The sequence below is a fragment of the Armigeres subalbatus genome, chromosome 3, assembly GCF_024139115.2.
Source record: "Armigeres subalbatus isolate Guangzhou_Male chromosome 3, GZ_Asu_2, whole genome shotgun sequence".
Classification (NCBI taxonomy): Eukaryota; Metazoa; Arthropoda; class Insecta; order Diptera; family Culicidae; genus Armigeres; species Armigeres subalbatus.
This window is the reverse complement of record NC_085141.1, coordinates 208,451,107-208,466,514: the sequence shown is the minus strand read 5'-3', so window position 1 is coordinate 208,466,514 and position 15,408 is coordinate 208,451,107. Positions and strand designations below refer to the sequence as shown.

At 41.5% G+C, this 15,408-nt stretch overlaps 1 protein-coding gene and 1 long non-coding RNA gene across 5 annotated transcripts in view; both read right to left on the bottom strand.

Moving 5' to 3' along the window:
• The window catches only part of LOC134227861 (zwei Ig domain protein zig-8-like), a 706,001-nt gene that overhangs the window by 487,889 nt on the left and 202,704 nt on the right, over positions 1-15,408 (bottom strand). The gene's annotated exons all lie outside the window — the stretch shown is intronic.
• On the bottom strand, positions 4,649-5,041 carry LOC134223762 (uncharacterized). The gene is made up of 3 exons (XR_009982713.1): positions 4,906-5,041; positions 4,777-4,841; positions 4,649-4,714 (listed from the first exon to the last, which is right to left on the bottom strand). It is a non-coding gene; the product is annotated as an uncharacterized LOC134223762 (long non-coding RNA).

Here is a 15,408-nt window from a genome sequence, read left to right as displayed (position 1 = left end):
CGTCGGAAGCTATAACGAATGTAACTGCTGAAGGAATGAATAAAATCCATCCAGACGTTTCCAAGTTATGCGGATACGAACACAGACCATTTCATTTTTATTATATAGATTGCCTGTTCTTTTATCTATTATATCAATCAAGTCCATATCATGTTTTGTTATTCTGTTCATTGCTTCTGTCCGGGATGGGTTCCCCGTACGGTCGCCGGCAAGGATAAAGCGCATTATCGAGGTACATTTTCCGTCCCATGCCAAGTCCCTGACTTTCAGCACCGCAAAAAGCGAATGCGACCAAGGGGGCATTGCTAGGGAACAAAAAGATGCTTGCGGTGGTCAAATTCCTAGATACGAACAAAGTTCAGGCCCGACGGAGTGACAAACTTCGCTCTAAAGGCAGCGATGCTCAGGACATCCATGGAGAGATGCCTGGACGGCTGTTGTTTTCGTGATAGGTGGACGAGACCAAGATGAATACATAGCTAGGTGTTTCAATCTGCCCAATTTATGGACGAGAAGAAGGCGGGGTGAAAAATTCATTTTCGGTGCAAAACATAAACAAACCGGCTGGCTCTCCCATACTAAAATCCAAGATGGCTGAATCGTGAATTTGGCAGATTGGAACACCTAGTGGTGTATTCATCTTCGACGAGACAGAAACTGTTGCTATTACCGCAGCCTGGGAAGACACCCGGTAACCCTTCGGTGTATAGACCAATTTGCCTACTTGATACCACGGGGTTGCTTGAGGATCATCCTCAACAGGCTAACCCCGTAAACCGAAAATACGGACAACCTATCAAGCAACCAGTTTGAGTTTCGTAAGGCTAGGTTCACGGTGAAGGCTATCAAATTTGTGGTGATAATTTCGGAAGTAGCGATTCCAGGCCTGGTAGCGGGTCACTTTTTAGTGACTTGGTCACTTTTTTCGGGAAAGTCACTAAAAAGTCTCTTTTTTCGACCTCAAGTCACTAAAGTCACTTTTTCTTGCAAAAAGTCACTATTTTCAACTATTTTGAAACTATTGACTATTTTTGTATAAAGCTTTATATATAAGTCGGATGATGCTTTGTTCATGGCGGAAATGAAATAACAGATTTTGGAAAAATGATCGCTCTGAAACTTCGCCAGCCATTTTACTCGCTGCTCTTATTGGCATTTCACCAGTAGCTAATTGACCTTTCCCGTCGAAAGATTGCTCAATCGATTCTTTATTTTATCTAAAGTCAACTTTCCCAACGAACCCATATTTTTGATGCCTCTAAATATGTTCTTAAAATTTAAAGCAACATATTTTGAATGTTGTTGTTGTTGTTTTTTAAGATTGGGTTAAAATTCGCCCGATTTTGAACGAACAGCGGTTGAATTTTTCAGACCGGTTTGCACGTGCAGCATTTTTTCAATTTTTGTTTTGGATTTTTAAAATAGTTAGAAGCTTGAGAGAGAGTTGAAAGAAAAAGAAAGTTGACCTTAAATAACCCAAAGAATCGATTGAGACAATAAAACGAGATGCAATTTTTGACGGGAAAGGATATAGATATTATATCAAGGGGATAAAGTCTCCCTAATTTTGAAGATTGCTGAGAAACATCGAATCATTGTAACGAATTGCGGTAGTTTGCCGAAGATTGAATGGTTTGGTGTGAAAAAGAATGATTGTATCTTGCACCACCAGACGCAACAATCACGGTTGTAACTATTGAGTTATTAACAAAGTTATGATTCTCAGCGCGTGGTATTTTGGTAAAATAAAAATATTTATTTTCAAATCGAAATAATGATAATTGCATTATAAGCAGGAGGACAAGCGTTCAATCTCAGGTTCGTTGTAACTGAATTTTCATATTTTTTGTTTCGTTTTCTACCAAAATGATCCGTACTGATGTTCCTTTCGCACTAAAAATTCCAAAAACTTTCTAAACCTATAGCAAATCTGCATCTTTCTTAAGTAGGTGTTCAGCTAATTCAGTGATTGTAACTCACGAGAAGAGAATGTTCATTCACGCAGATTTTTGCCCACAAATCATTTTAGGGGAAGAAAAACAGGTCTTATGATTGATAGAAAACCATATTTCGCTCACTTCCAGTAGCGCAAACGTTTGATTTGGTTTCGCAGGACTACTCATAGTTTTTAGTAGTCCTATTTTGACTGATATTTAGTAAAATTTTCTTTGGGTACGATTTCCATTTCTTTTCTGAGTTTATTATGAGAGAGTGGTGATTGAAAAATGATTTCCGCCACAAATTACGAAAACAATTTTCCTCGACCCAAAAACGCCTAATTTTGTCTCATCGAAAGTGCAACTGAAACTGAGAGTCACTTTTGGTCACTTTTTCTGCAACTGGAAGTCACTATTTGGTCCCTTTTTTCGTCAGCTTTGGTCACTAAAGTCACTATTTTCAGCGGCATTGGTCGCTACCAGCCCTGCGATCCAACCCAAGCGGAGGGGTACTTGGTTCTGTGCGGTCGTGACGCTTGACGTTAACAACGATTTGTGCATACCGGTTGGCCTGTACAACCTTCTTTCCAAAATCGCGTACTATTATTCGAAACCGATGATGATCAGAGAGTAAGACGTCTACTCAGAAGAATAAAACAAATAATAACAAATAAATAAATCCCGCTTAAACCAATCCTGGATCCGGTGATTTGGCACACTGTATGACGGTGTTTTAAGACTGAAGATTGGCTTTGGCTTTGCCGTTGTTATAATGTTGGAGGTTTACAGAGGGTCGAATGTTGAAGTGAAATTGACGGCGTTGGGTTGGAAACTAATGACTCGAATCTTCTCGTCATCTACTCGCCACCCTTGTTAATTTATTAGGTATCTGATGTGATTTATGCTATTTCTGCAGAACATTCACTTCTGCGGTGATATCGTGAGGTTGGCTTGTCGTAGCCGGCGGGCAACTTCCTCCAGCAGTGCGATGTGTTCCTCGAAGGGGTCAGAGCATATCTTTCAAGTAATGGAACTGACTGTACTTAGGGGCCGTACACTTATTACGTAAGCATTTTTTCTGGGTTTTTCACACCTCCCTTCCCCCCATGTAAGATTTTTTTCATACAAATGATTTTTTATTTATATGGTGCGTAAGATATTGACCGACCCCCCCCCCCATAAGTGCTTACGTAATATGTGTACGGCCCCTTACTGCTAACTTTGAATATTCCTAACATTATCAATCACATTTATGGTAGAATTGAGATGCCGAGGACCAAGACAGACGTGATACTGTGTCGCCTTTTTTTTTATTGTAACCAGCGGGCCGTTCTACGGGGAGAACTGCTCCGCTGTCAAACAGCACAGTTACGTTATTGCCTAGCACTGACATGACTAGATGTGGACGTTTATCGTTTATGAGGTTCATGCTGATTGGTTCTAGGTTCCTAAGCTTTGGGATCTCGAAGGGGTGTCCCCCTGGATAATTTTCTGCATCCGACCGATACGTGGAGCACTTTCGAGTCGAGTAGCCCTTTTGCCTACATCAGAATGAAATTGCTTATGGCTTTGGGTAGTTAATGAACCTTCTTTGTCGCAGTTCCAACGAATCATGACTGGTCGTTCGTTATGCTCCTGCTCGCAATGATTCTCCACCTGTCTTGCCAACTCTGGCTTCGCTGAGGAAAGTCGTCTTCAGTGTTTGAAAACTACCGGCGCGGCTCGATTGCCAGTTCTGCTATCCTTGTGAGTGATGTAAGTAGCTGTAGTGACTGGCTGTGTTGCTGCTTTTGCGGCTCGTTTGTATTACTCTTGGATCCTGCCTAGAGGAGCGCGATCATCCATAGTTTGCAGTAGTCATCGCTCAAGAACAATGCGTGTTTTATTCGTTGCGGAAACGAGAAGATATCTATATGATGCTCGGTGGTTCGCGCGCTTGTATTGCGCTTTGTTTTGGTCAAGACGATTGCGATACTCCACAGTTTACAGTACCCATCGAGAAGGCTATATGAAATAAATTTATTACATAGTATGCAACAGCTCGTATTTTTGCTTGTCCAGTGAAATACGTTACGTGCGCGTGAGCGTCGTTCAGAATAATTTGTCACTTACCAAGGCGCGTTCCATTAGATTTCCTTCCCAACTAACACACTATTCCCTTCCAGTGCGCTCATGGAGATGCAGACGATTCCTCGATCTCTAGTAGCAATGAATATCGAACTAATTTTCCTCTTATTATTATTATTATTTATTGGCATTACATCCTCACACTGGGGCAGAGCCGCCTCGCAGCTTAGTGTTCTTTAAGCATTTCCACAGTTATTAACTGCGAGGTTTCTAAGCCAAGTAACCATTTTTTCATTCGTATGAGGCTAACACGATGATACTTTTTATCCCCAGTGAAGTCGAGGCAATTTCCAATCCGAAAATTGTCTAGACCGGCACTGGGAATCGAACCCAGCCACCCTCAGCATGGTCTTGCTTTGTAGCCGCGCGTCTTACCGCACGGCTAAGGAGGGCCCCTTCCTCCCCTAGTTTCAATTTACTGTGAGAACGTGGCCGGTATCGTTATTGGTCGCTGTTGCGTACGCAACGTAGGAAGATCTATTCCGTGTTTTTAATCCCGTTTATTATTCTACGGAGATTAAAATTCTCCTGTAAAATAGTTTTCGATTACAATTTAGTAATAATTGATAGATTCTAGATAACTTACGTTTGTAAACTTCCTTATAATTCACACGGGTCACTTCGAGTTTTGGTAGTGTGTGGTGCAAAATCTATAGTACAACTTTTCAGATTATGTAGAACATATTAAGTTAAACAAAGCCAATGAAAGTACCTTATGTTGTTCATTAAACGTTCCGATATACGAATTAAACGAGCAGTTATTGATTCTATGCTAACCTAAAATATCAAGGAACGAATGTTCGAGTTCATTTTAATTTAGAGATAGTTTCGATGGACATACCTATAAATTCGATTCAAGGCTTTTAGGCGGAACCAATACTATTTTAGAATACAATTAACTAATAACTAATAATTTATAGCAATAGCTAAATTAAACAATTAGATAGAGATCTCGTGGCCGGTTGCTCAACAACAATAAGTATTTCTCCTTGCTATCTGTTGTCATCAATCATCCCAATCACCTTTACTTCAACTGGCTCACGGTAGACGTCCGGCAGGTCTGCGAACGACGCGTTGTACGTATAGGTGTATCTGCCTCGGATGGGCGTAGGCAACAGTCGCAATAGCAATAATGACGAACCGAGAACCAACGTATAAATCGAGAGGTATCAAGTGAAACATCAGTTACAACTATTATGCATTTGATCTGACTTGTTTAGCTTTTACCATTAGCAACTGACATTGTAATTTTTTTTCCTAGCAAAATGATAAATAAAATGGAAATGTAAGTCAAAAGTTTCACTTGTAACTATAAACTGAATCAAAATATAAACGTAATTTGGTTTGTTCCAATTTACAAAGACTGTTGACCCCAACGAGGTAATTCAATTTTGCAACCCTTCTGCTGACCTTGCTTGCTAACCATATCCCAAGTGCTATTATTTTCCCCAATCTATAGTCACGACCCCACAGCACACGATGCGATGTTCGAAAGCGGCGAACACATCCTCCTAGGTAGCGGGCCCTGCCAGTTTTTGTTTGGTTTGCTAATTTCAGACGAAATTTTACTGTCCGCTCGTTCCCGAGACCTTCCATACTCGGTATCCGGCGACCACGACGACAACGACAACGACGGCCCACTAAGCGAAGGTTCGAAAAGAAAACCATTTCCACCTAAAACCCGAACAAGGGACCGGGAACAACCTTCATCACGCCCGGAGTATCAGATGGTGGGCAGGAAAGGTCTCTCGATACCGAACCGTTGTTTAGTGTTTGTCATTTTTTGGCCTTCCGCTTGAATTCCCCTGCAAAATGAGCCGTGCCGCTACGCTGGGACGAGAAGATGGGATGAATTTCCGTGTAGACTGCTTTTTCTGTATTTTTGGCTTAGTTGAAACACTTTCGGAACGGACAATAACCCTTTTCCGCTCCTACTTGTCGTTGCCGATGCTGTCGTAGAGTAATATTCGGAAAAAGTTTTGTTCGGTTTAATTTGCTTGTCTAATGAAATTTCACCATTTTTTCCTGCTGGCTGTGCTATAATTTATGAGGGCAAAATTACTAAATAGCTTTTCCTCATAAATCAACCAAATTACTCCAAAGTTGGAGCTACTTGTTTTTCGGCACCGCTTTCACGACGAACAAGGTACACTTCCAGCCAATACAAGATTATGGGTTTGTGCAGGGTTGGCTCTGCCATTGGAAAACACCTTAACGGATAAGTGATAAGTAACCAGCATTGTTTTGCGTAGGGTACAATACGATTGCAAGATTGTAATGACAATCAAAGTGATCATAATTATTGACTTCGTCAGGTAAACGAGCTGAAATCAATCTAGACATTAGAAGAGTACAAAACAAAACACATCTATGCAAAAAAATAAACATAACCGTACCATAACCGGCCCTGTCCTTTTTGCAAGCCAAAAACACATCGCTTTCGAGAAGGGGGAAGGCATTGTCGTCAAACGCCGGCCCAGTAGTATGTGGATGCCTCCGTTCCATTTTATTTCCTCGGTGATGAATCTCCCATGCATAACGAAATCACAAGAATCCACTGGAAATGACAAATGAGGGTTACAACAACTTTGATCGTTTTTCTCCCACTTGGAGCGACCCGTCAACGTGTGAAGATTCGACCATAAAAAATACGCGTTTCCCACAAACATGGGGGAGGGGATGCTAGCAAAAGACTTGGATTGATATGGGTTTAATCCAATATAGCCATGTTCGACAATCGTTTTCCTAACTTCGTTCGTGGAGCCGTTGTTTATATTTACATTAGGCACGGTCTGGGGTAGGGGAAGTTCAAGTGTAAAGCAACTGAGCGGCGAAAAAAGAAAAAGGAAGAAAAACCCAGCATTTGTTGTTCAGCAATAGACAATGATGAACAGAATCTGATATCATGAATTTATAACGAAAATTCGCACGTGGACACTGTGAATGTGGAAACGGAAAATTGGGGTTGGAAATAGTATTTCAATTATCTAGAAACTATAATTTGAATTTCATTATAAGTAATCCACAATTACATAAACGTAACACGCTACCGCAATAAATACGTTAAGGCATTTCATGATTAATTCCTGATTTACGAACAGTTTTCCATCTGCAGCACGTTTTAAGAATGTCTAGTACGTATTGGTCCTCAACAAGCATGATAAGAATTCGCTCCCGCCGACGACTGCCGGTCCAGAAATCACGATGCGTCTTTGAATTTATCTGCCAGTGATAATTTATCAGTTCAGCGTTAGTTCGAGGCATAGCAGAAGCATTGCGATTTTTGGGGGATTGGGTCAAATTGAGCACTTCAAAGTTGTCTGATGAATTTGCAAATTAATTTCTACTTTTTTGCTTTTGAAAATCCCCAGTGTGCAACGACGCTCTGTCTAACAGAGCTTTCGTTAGTCATTATGAGACATAGCACTCAGTTGGACAATCCCATAGACGCTCACTCGAATGCCATTGTGATCAACCATCGACCAGCACAGGTCAGCGCCATCCGGTGCACCACTGTCCGATGATGTCGCCAGTTGTGCCGACTAAGGCTGCAGGTCCCACACATTTACCATTGGGCTGCGAGAAAACTAAAAAGCATGTTTGTTCACGTTTTCAATCAGATAATGTTCTATTCGTGATTCCAGGTAAAACGGTACCTGAAGTATCGAAGCTCTTGTATGGCAAATCAGGAAAACCAAATCAAAAACCAACAAGCATGTAAAAAGGAAATCATATTAGTATAAGACCAATAGACTTCATAGAAGTACCACACTGATGAAAATGCTTATTTTATTAATACCAACGAAAGCCCCAATAATATCACTTACAATCTCCAACAACTTGCCTTTTTACTCTGCAACTGACACCATCGGCAAACACAGATAGGAGGAAATCTTTTCACAGATTGGATTCAATCGCATTGGAAATGGGTTCGATCCATTTCGTTAACTGTCCAAAGTCGGTAAAATGTAAATCGCTCCGAGGCTGCGAATTTTCCCTCGCCATGGTGGCTCTCGAGCCCGCAACAACAACAACAACAAACATTCACAGTATAATGCGATTCATTCTCTTCCTTCAGCGACTGGAAAAATAGAGTCAAAGTTACACCGTTTTTGTTATTTGCTGGATGCTGTGAAAAGGCCCTTTTCCGATGAATCCCCAAGAATAAACCAGTCCCACCAGCCGGCACCCCCGCCATCGTATGGGGATAGGAAGTGAAGTCGAGAAACAGAAACGTTTCCCGACCGCACAATGCCGTTTCGCAACGCCCGCTGAGGAAATATTGGACATAATCTTAAAAGGCTTCCTTTACATTTCCACTTTCACCGGATAAACACTTCAATGATAAAACTCCTCACGGAAGCGGAATGGTGTATTAGCAAATGGTCTTGCGATATATTTTTCCATCAGAATGGAGGCAGTCTCGTGGAAGATTTTTCCACTTTTGCTATCTGATAAGATTGGATACGTGATTTCCAAGGTGAAACGAAGGTTGTCCTTCTATTTCTGCCACCAGCCGGGGACCGATGCGTGCGTAAACAGAATCGGAAAGGACAGGGCCCTGGCAAATCACATGACCTGGGCCTTTGGTAGCTTCATATTCCTAAATTCAATGCGGCCCGGCCGTGAGGGACACGAACTCAGCCGGAAAGATCTCCATTGGGGCGGGAAAATGGATGTTTTCGTGTCTGATTAGAGCTCGCAATAAAAATGAAGATACGTACGATTGGCCGGGAACCACCTGGAATAGTAATGAATGGTGACATCTCTCGGGTGAGCGCAACTCACCTTCGGTAAAGCTTGGATCAGCGTCGCCACCGTCGCCGCGCTGTCATAGGAGGAAAAAAAGGTGGGGGCGCAATCAAAAGGTGGCAATCTGCTTACCGAGAACGAAAAGTTGTTGGAACGAATCGTTACTGCCGCAATCAAAATTTGTCGCTTCCGTGACATAAACCTATTATGGTAATGCAGCGTGTGAAGACACTATGTATGACCTTTCACGTTCGGAACCGTGGAAGAAGCGTTTCCTGACAACCTGGATTAGAGGTGATAATTATCCGGGGGCTTTGCTGCTCCCACACACGTTGTGTGAGCTGGAGCATTGGATTACCGTAGAATAAGGTAGACACAATTTTGTTTCGATAATAATTCAATTGAAAGACCGTCTTATGACAAACAAGCATATTCTAATCTCAACTTAAACCTAAGATTAAACGTTCCGGATATTTAGAAGACCCAAAAAAGGCAGTCGGTAATTCCTCTTCCAGAATACCAAAAACTAAAGAACGAAAAATTATCTTTTCGAAACAAGAAAAATATGTGAGGCGGCAAATAATCGACAAATGTTATGAAAACTCATATGTGAATATGTACATTATGTAGAGAATGATGTCTTGAAAAATGTATTGGAGGTAACCACTTTCCCTTCGGTGGGACTCGAACCCACGACCCTACAGTACGCTAGACTGGTGCTTTAACCAACTAGGCTACGAAGGACCTCCGTCGGCCTTCGCAACCTAGCGGCTACTGAATATATAGCAATATTTCTACACATGTTCTAGGTTCCAAACAATTCTGGATTTCAGTGCCGTGGGTCGTAATTGACCCATGGCTCTGAAATCCAGAATGGTTTGGAACCTAGAACTCAGGATTTCTCGAGTTCAAACAAATTGATCTACCATGTCAACTGGCCTCAATACAAAGCCAATAGCAACCCATGGGGTCCATACAGACCCTTGGAGCCCATGTGCATGATTCTCGATTTGTATATGTCCAAACTGGACTTAATTCAAAATCATTAGCAAGCCATGGTGTTCACACAGACCCTTTGAAGCCATTTTTGTGATTTACGATTTAGATATGTCCAAACCGTATTTTCTAAGTTCTTCGAATAGTTCTGAGGCTCAGGCCAACTCTACCAACCAATAGTTTCCTATGGCCCTTAGAGGCCATTCGCATGATTAAGGCTTTGGTAATGTCAAAATCAAATATTCTAAGTTCTCCAAATTAGCTTCAAGAATCCAGACTAATTGGTCTATTATATTAACTGTTCTCGGTACAAAACCAATAGCTACTCATAGTGTAGAAATGACAAAAACGAATATGCTAAATATTTCAAAGAGTTCAAGAGTTTCAAGAGTTCAGATAGAAACCCATCATATTCAGGCGACTATCGGCCATGCTTACAATTTACGACCTATGTTAGTCCATTATCATATGCGAACACATCTAAATTTTTGTTCATATGCATGGTCTTCAGGGACATAATAACTTGCCATCGCTTCCATGCCTAGCGTTATTGGCATGGTGGATTAATTGGTCCTAACTGCAATCTGCATTTTTTTTTATGTTTTCTAAACCATAAACCATAAACATGATAATTAGGGGCCTGATTAATAAGAGAAAGTCGCTATCGATTTCGTACCGTTTTTGCAAAATAAATGGTCTGAGCTCTGGAATGATTCTGTGAACTAAAATCACAGTTTTTGCGCATATTCAAATCGTAAATCGCATGGCTGCCATTTTCCTATATGAATACCATGCACCGTTTTTGATTTTGTACTGAACCCACCCAAACAGCACACTTGTCATATACGAGTTACCAAAACTTATATACGACTAATTCAAGTAATACATGAGTTTCTGAAATCACATAATCCTAAATGGTGCTACTCGGGCAAATGACTTAGTAGACCGCGTGGTCTAATTTCCAGACTGATTTAGAAAACTTAGAACATATGGTTTGGACGTATCCAACTCGTGAATCATGCACTTGGGCTCTAAGGCCAGGTACGTACCCCATGGGTTTGCTATTGACTTTATATTGAGCCCAGTTGACTTGGTAGACCAATTCGTCTGAACTCCTGAATAATTTAGAGAACTTAGAACATCCGGTTTGGACATATCTAGATCGTAAATAATGCATATGGCCTCTCAGGGCTTGTATGAGCACCATGAGTTGCTATTGATTTCGTACCAAGGCAAGATCCTTTAATTACGTAACGCAAAAATTGGGCATTTTCAACCCCTTCCCTATATGTCACACTTTTTGTATGAAACATCTTAAAATTTTGTATGGATAGTCACAATTCCCTCAATCCCATTTCCCCATCTAAAGCTCGATACACTTAGTATTTGGCCGTTTCTTTCCAATTACTGCAGCGCCTCTGGTGGACGTACCGAGAAGTAAAATACATCACATCGTTGCGGAAGGATTGTTTAATTTATGGCGAAAGTTTCATCAGTATTGATGCTCACGTTCAAAAGTTATCGAAAATGGAACGCGAGAGATGGGAACAAATTTTGCACACTAACGTTGGAAATCCAACATGGTCAGGAGGAATGATTTCAAAGTATCTAAAATTAGCGAAATTGACTGTAAAAACTGTCAAACGTTATCGGGAAACACTATTGCTGGATCGCGTAGCACAAAACAATCGTAGAAATGGAACATACGACCAGAAACTACAAGTGAAAGTCTGCAGAGCAGTTCGGAACCATTTTAGGATTTCCTTGCGTGATTTAGCGAAAAGGTTCACTACGCCGTACAGCACAGCTCAAATAATCTGTCGGCGCGAAGGTTTCAAGTCGTATGATGTCAGTAAGCGTCCCAACAGGACCCTGAAACAGAACCTGGTTGCCAAACATCGCGCAAGAATGCTGGTCGAGCAAGTTCTGACGAAATACAATTGATGTATTTTTATGGGCAATGCAATTAATATTAAAATTGACTTTCAATTCCCGGGATACAAGTTTTACTTTGCCAAACGGAAGGGTAATGCCCAGGAAAATTGAAATATGTATATACAGGCAAGATTGCCCACAAATTGGTTGTATGTCAAAGCATCTGCAGTTGTGGAAAGAAAACTAAAGTTTTCATCACTGGAGAGACCATAAATGGACAAATATACAAGGAGGAGTGTCTTCAGAAGCGATTTTTGCCATCCATTCAATCACACGACTGACCGATGTTGCTTTGGCCTGACTTAACAAGCTGCCATTACAGACGGGATGTAATGGAATGGTATGAACTGAATGATAATGACGTTATTGAAAAAACTATCAACCCACCAAAATGCCCAAATTTTCGTCCCAACGAAAAATATTAGGCAATTATCATAGGGAAACTTGAGAAATGGTACAAAACAATCAGAAAACCATCTTATATGGAGAAGTGGTGTGAAAAAATGGCAGATTAAGTTGATCGTTCTACTGTGCAAAAAATAACGAGTGGTATTAAGAGAAAAGTCCGAGAATTAATCCGAAATGCTAATGAATCATTTTTCGATATTTTTTCCTCCAAAGTTTATTAAATTCCCTGTATAATAAAACCTGAACCACCTTTTTATGTACTTATTCGGCAAAGAAATGTCTAAGAACATGTGAAAAACTATTGTCTGCATTAATTATTCGTCATCTCTGAAATAGTATTAAGAACATTTTTAGAAAAAAAACAGCAATAAAATCATTCATGCGCGATATTCATGTGCAATTTGCGTCCATATAAAAGTGGCAAACTGACGATCCTTCCTCCGACGATTACAGGATTTAGGTCTAGCCGATCAACAATCTGTGGTCAAAAAAATTATGAGCTGACGATTATTTCGGATATATAAACATGTGGATTTGGCGGAGAAATTCCTGAGGTATTGCTAAGTCAAATCCGGGTCAATATGACCCGAACACCGTAAGTGTGAGTTTTGTGGAGCCCTTCAGGAACGTCGTAAGAAGTAGTTCAGGAACATAGTTTTCCACGAAATAGGAAAGTCAAGAAGTTTAAGACCTCCATATTATTGCGTTAAAAAGTTATTACAACATGAAAGTCCGATTCGGGTCATATTTTCCCGAACATGTTTGGAAGGTTATTGGAAGCCTAATGCTGCTTCGTGTTCCAACCTCGTTGTAGTATGTCGTCTATCCTGGTCATCACTCTTGTGCCAGCTCTCCACTGGCTTGTGTTGTGGCACACTCTTCCGACGATATTCTTGGTGTAGTGTCCATTCCGCACCCCTCCAATATCGCACTCCTCTCCGCTTCGAACCGGGGACATTTAAGCAGAATGTGCTCACCCGTTTCTTTCACGCCTGGACCGTATGTCCGAACCTGTGCAGGTACCTCCTGAATCTTTCGCGGCTTGTTAAGAACAGGGTCATGCCAAAGTCCAGTCCTCCATGGGGTCTGTTAATCCAGACCGACACACTAAGCAATAGTGATAAGCAATAGTTGTCTTTTACTCTAGTAAGTTACTCATTTGCTCGAACTGTCCCAGTCCCTCTGCCAGTTGGCTACCGTTCCCGCGCGATAACGACTCTGTGTGGAAGGAAGGCTAATTACCGAGGGGAAGTTCTCACTATAAGAAGGTTCGGCAGTGCCTGAACACCAAATAATTCCAGTTCTACACCCACTATGTCCTCAGTAACAAGTCTCTCATAGCATTTCCACAATTTGAAAATACGCCGGCTTGACACAACTCGAACCGATCGTGATCAGCTGTACCTGGTGCACCTGCAGCACAGTACAATCACTTCGAAAGATCTCAAGCTTATAAAGACCATCAACAGCACAGTAATTTATTTATGTTTTATTTATTCGTATATTTGTTTGGTAGGTACTCTGTGTTCTATACCGCTACTATGCCGTGATCAACTGTGGTACTCTATTGTACCGAATCCTCGCAAGACAAAGCCGGCGATGGAGCATCAGATGATCTACAAAAGGACATTGTCATGCTTACACGGCAGCAACGCTAAACATCAAGCATAGGGCTTCAATTGAAAAGGCATGATCTGGTGCAACATATGCAGCTGCAGAGCTACTGTACCATCCTGAAAGCCATGTCAGTCTCTCCCGGTGGATACGGTCTGGAACCTAGGCTTCGCTCAGCATCTTCATCACCAAAAACAAACGAACACATCCCCCAGCTGGTCATCTACCATGAGCTGAGCTCGAATCACTACCCGAAGGTGGTTGCAGTTGAACTTCAGTCAGCCATCTACCCCGGCCAAACGACAACATCGACTACCAGCAACACCCGGTCACTGCTAAAGACGTTAACTAGCAGCTCCATATCATCCAAGAGACGTTTGAACAGCACGTACCAACGGTAGGTAATCAACATCATGACCCTAACACTCACTGAAGATTTGATTCATCTATGCTTAAGACTCGTTGCAATCTTAGAACTATCATGCCAAGAATAGTGATTTCTCCAATAAAAGCCGCGTTTGCTCAGAATGTGCTGAGCCGTTCTGGAAATTGACCAAAACTCAGCATCCTGCACCTCGCAATTAAACACATCATAGTGGTACGTTCTTTGACCACCTGTCACTGATCTTGCCTCCGACGCAGCTACTTTCCATCTCCTGGTGGTCAGCAAAAGTCATTCCGGGAAAGGTCTTCCTTTGCCAAAAGTTATAGACCCTTCAGTCTTTTAACAGTGCTATCAAATCTGTTTGAAATGGCAATCTATCGCCAGCTACTCGAGTCTGTCTAACATCAGAACATTTTGCACGATGCACAATTTGGTTTTTGACGCGGTTGATCAACTGTGCATTCACTGATCTGAGCCACCAACTATTATTGTTATCTTTATTACTTTAATCCGTCCGTGGCTGCTTCATCTGATAAGCCACCAACTACTTAGACAGAACAATTTTGTCTCAATAACCTTCGTTTTGATGTGACCCTACTTGATATTGAAAAGGTGTCCAGCCATGTTTGGCATGGTGGCCTGATGTACGAACTAGATCACTGAAATCTTCATAGTTACCTGGAGCAAATCGTCCACAACTTGTCGGGTAGGAAATGTCCGGGTCTCAATCAGCGAAACATGCTTCAATGTGCACGACATCATCGCCAGCATGCCCTAAATCTATCATCGGGGCCCTGCTGTATAATCTGTTCATCTCTGACATTCCAGAAACTACTTCCGTCTACAGAGCAAGATTGATCAGAGCGCTAGTGGTAAAGCTCTAACTAGGCCTGGATGTCCTCACAGATTATCTCATTAGCTAGACCAGGCCATTATTTTTCACATTACAAATGCATGTTCTGCCTGAGAATTGTAAAATCTCCTCAATGTTCTGACAGTGGAATGGGTCAATGAGGTTGTTAGGGTGGACTCTAGTGAGCAAGCTTATTTTGATGTAACAGGTTGACAAAACAGATACTTAGTGTAGCGTTTTGTTTAAACAAATGTTCCTACTGATCAACCGTCGGGCGTTATTGTCAATGAAAAATAAGCTATAAATAAGTTATGATCGTTATGTCTCTCTTGAATATACGTTTAAGAGACTCATAAATGCTAAGAAACGCGGTTATTGGCGTCATTTCGTTGATGGTCTTT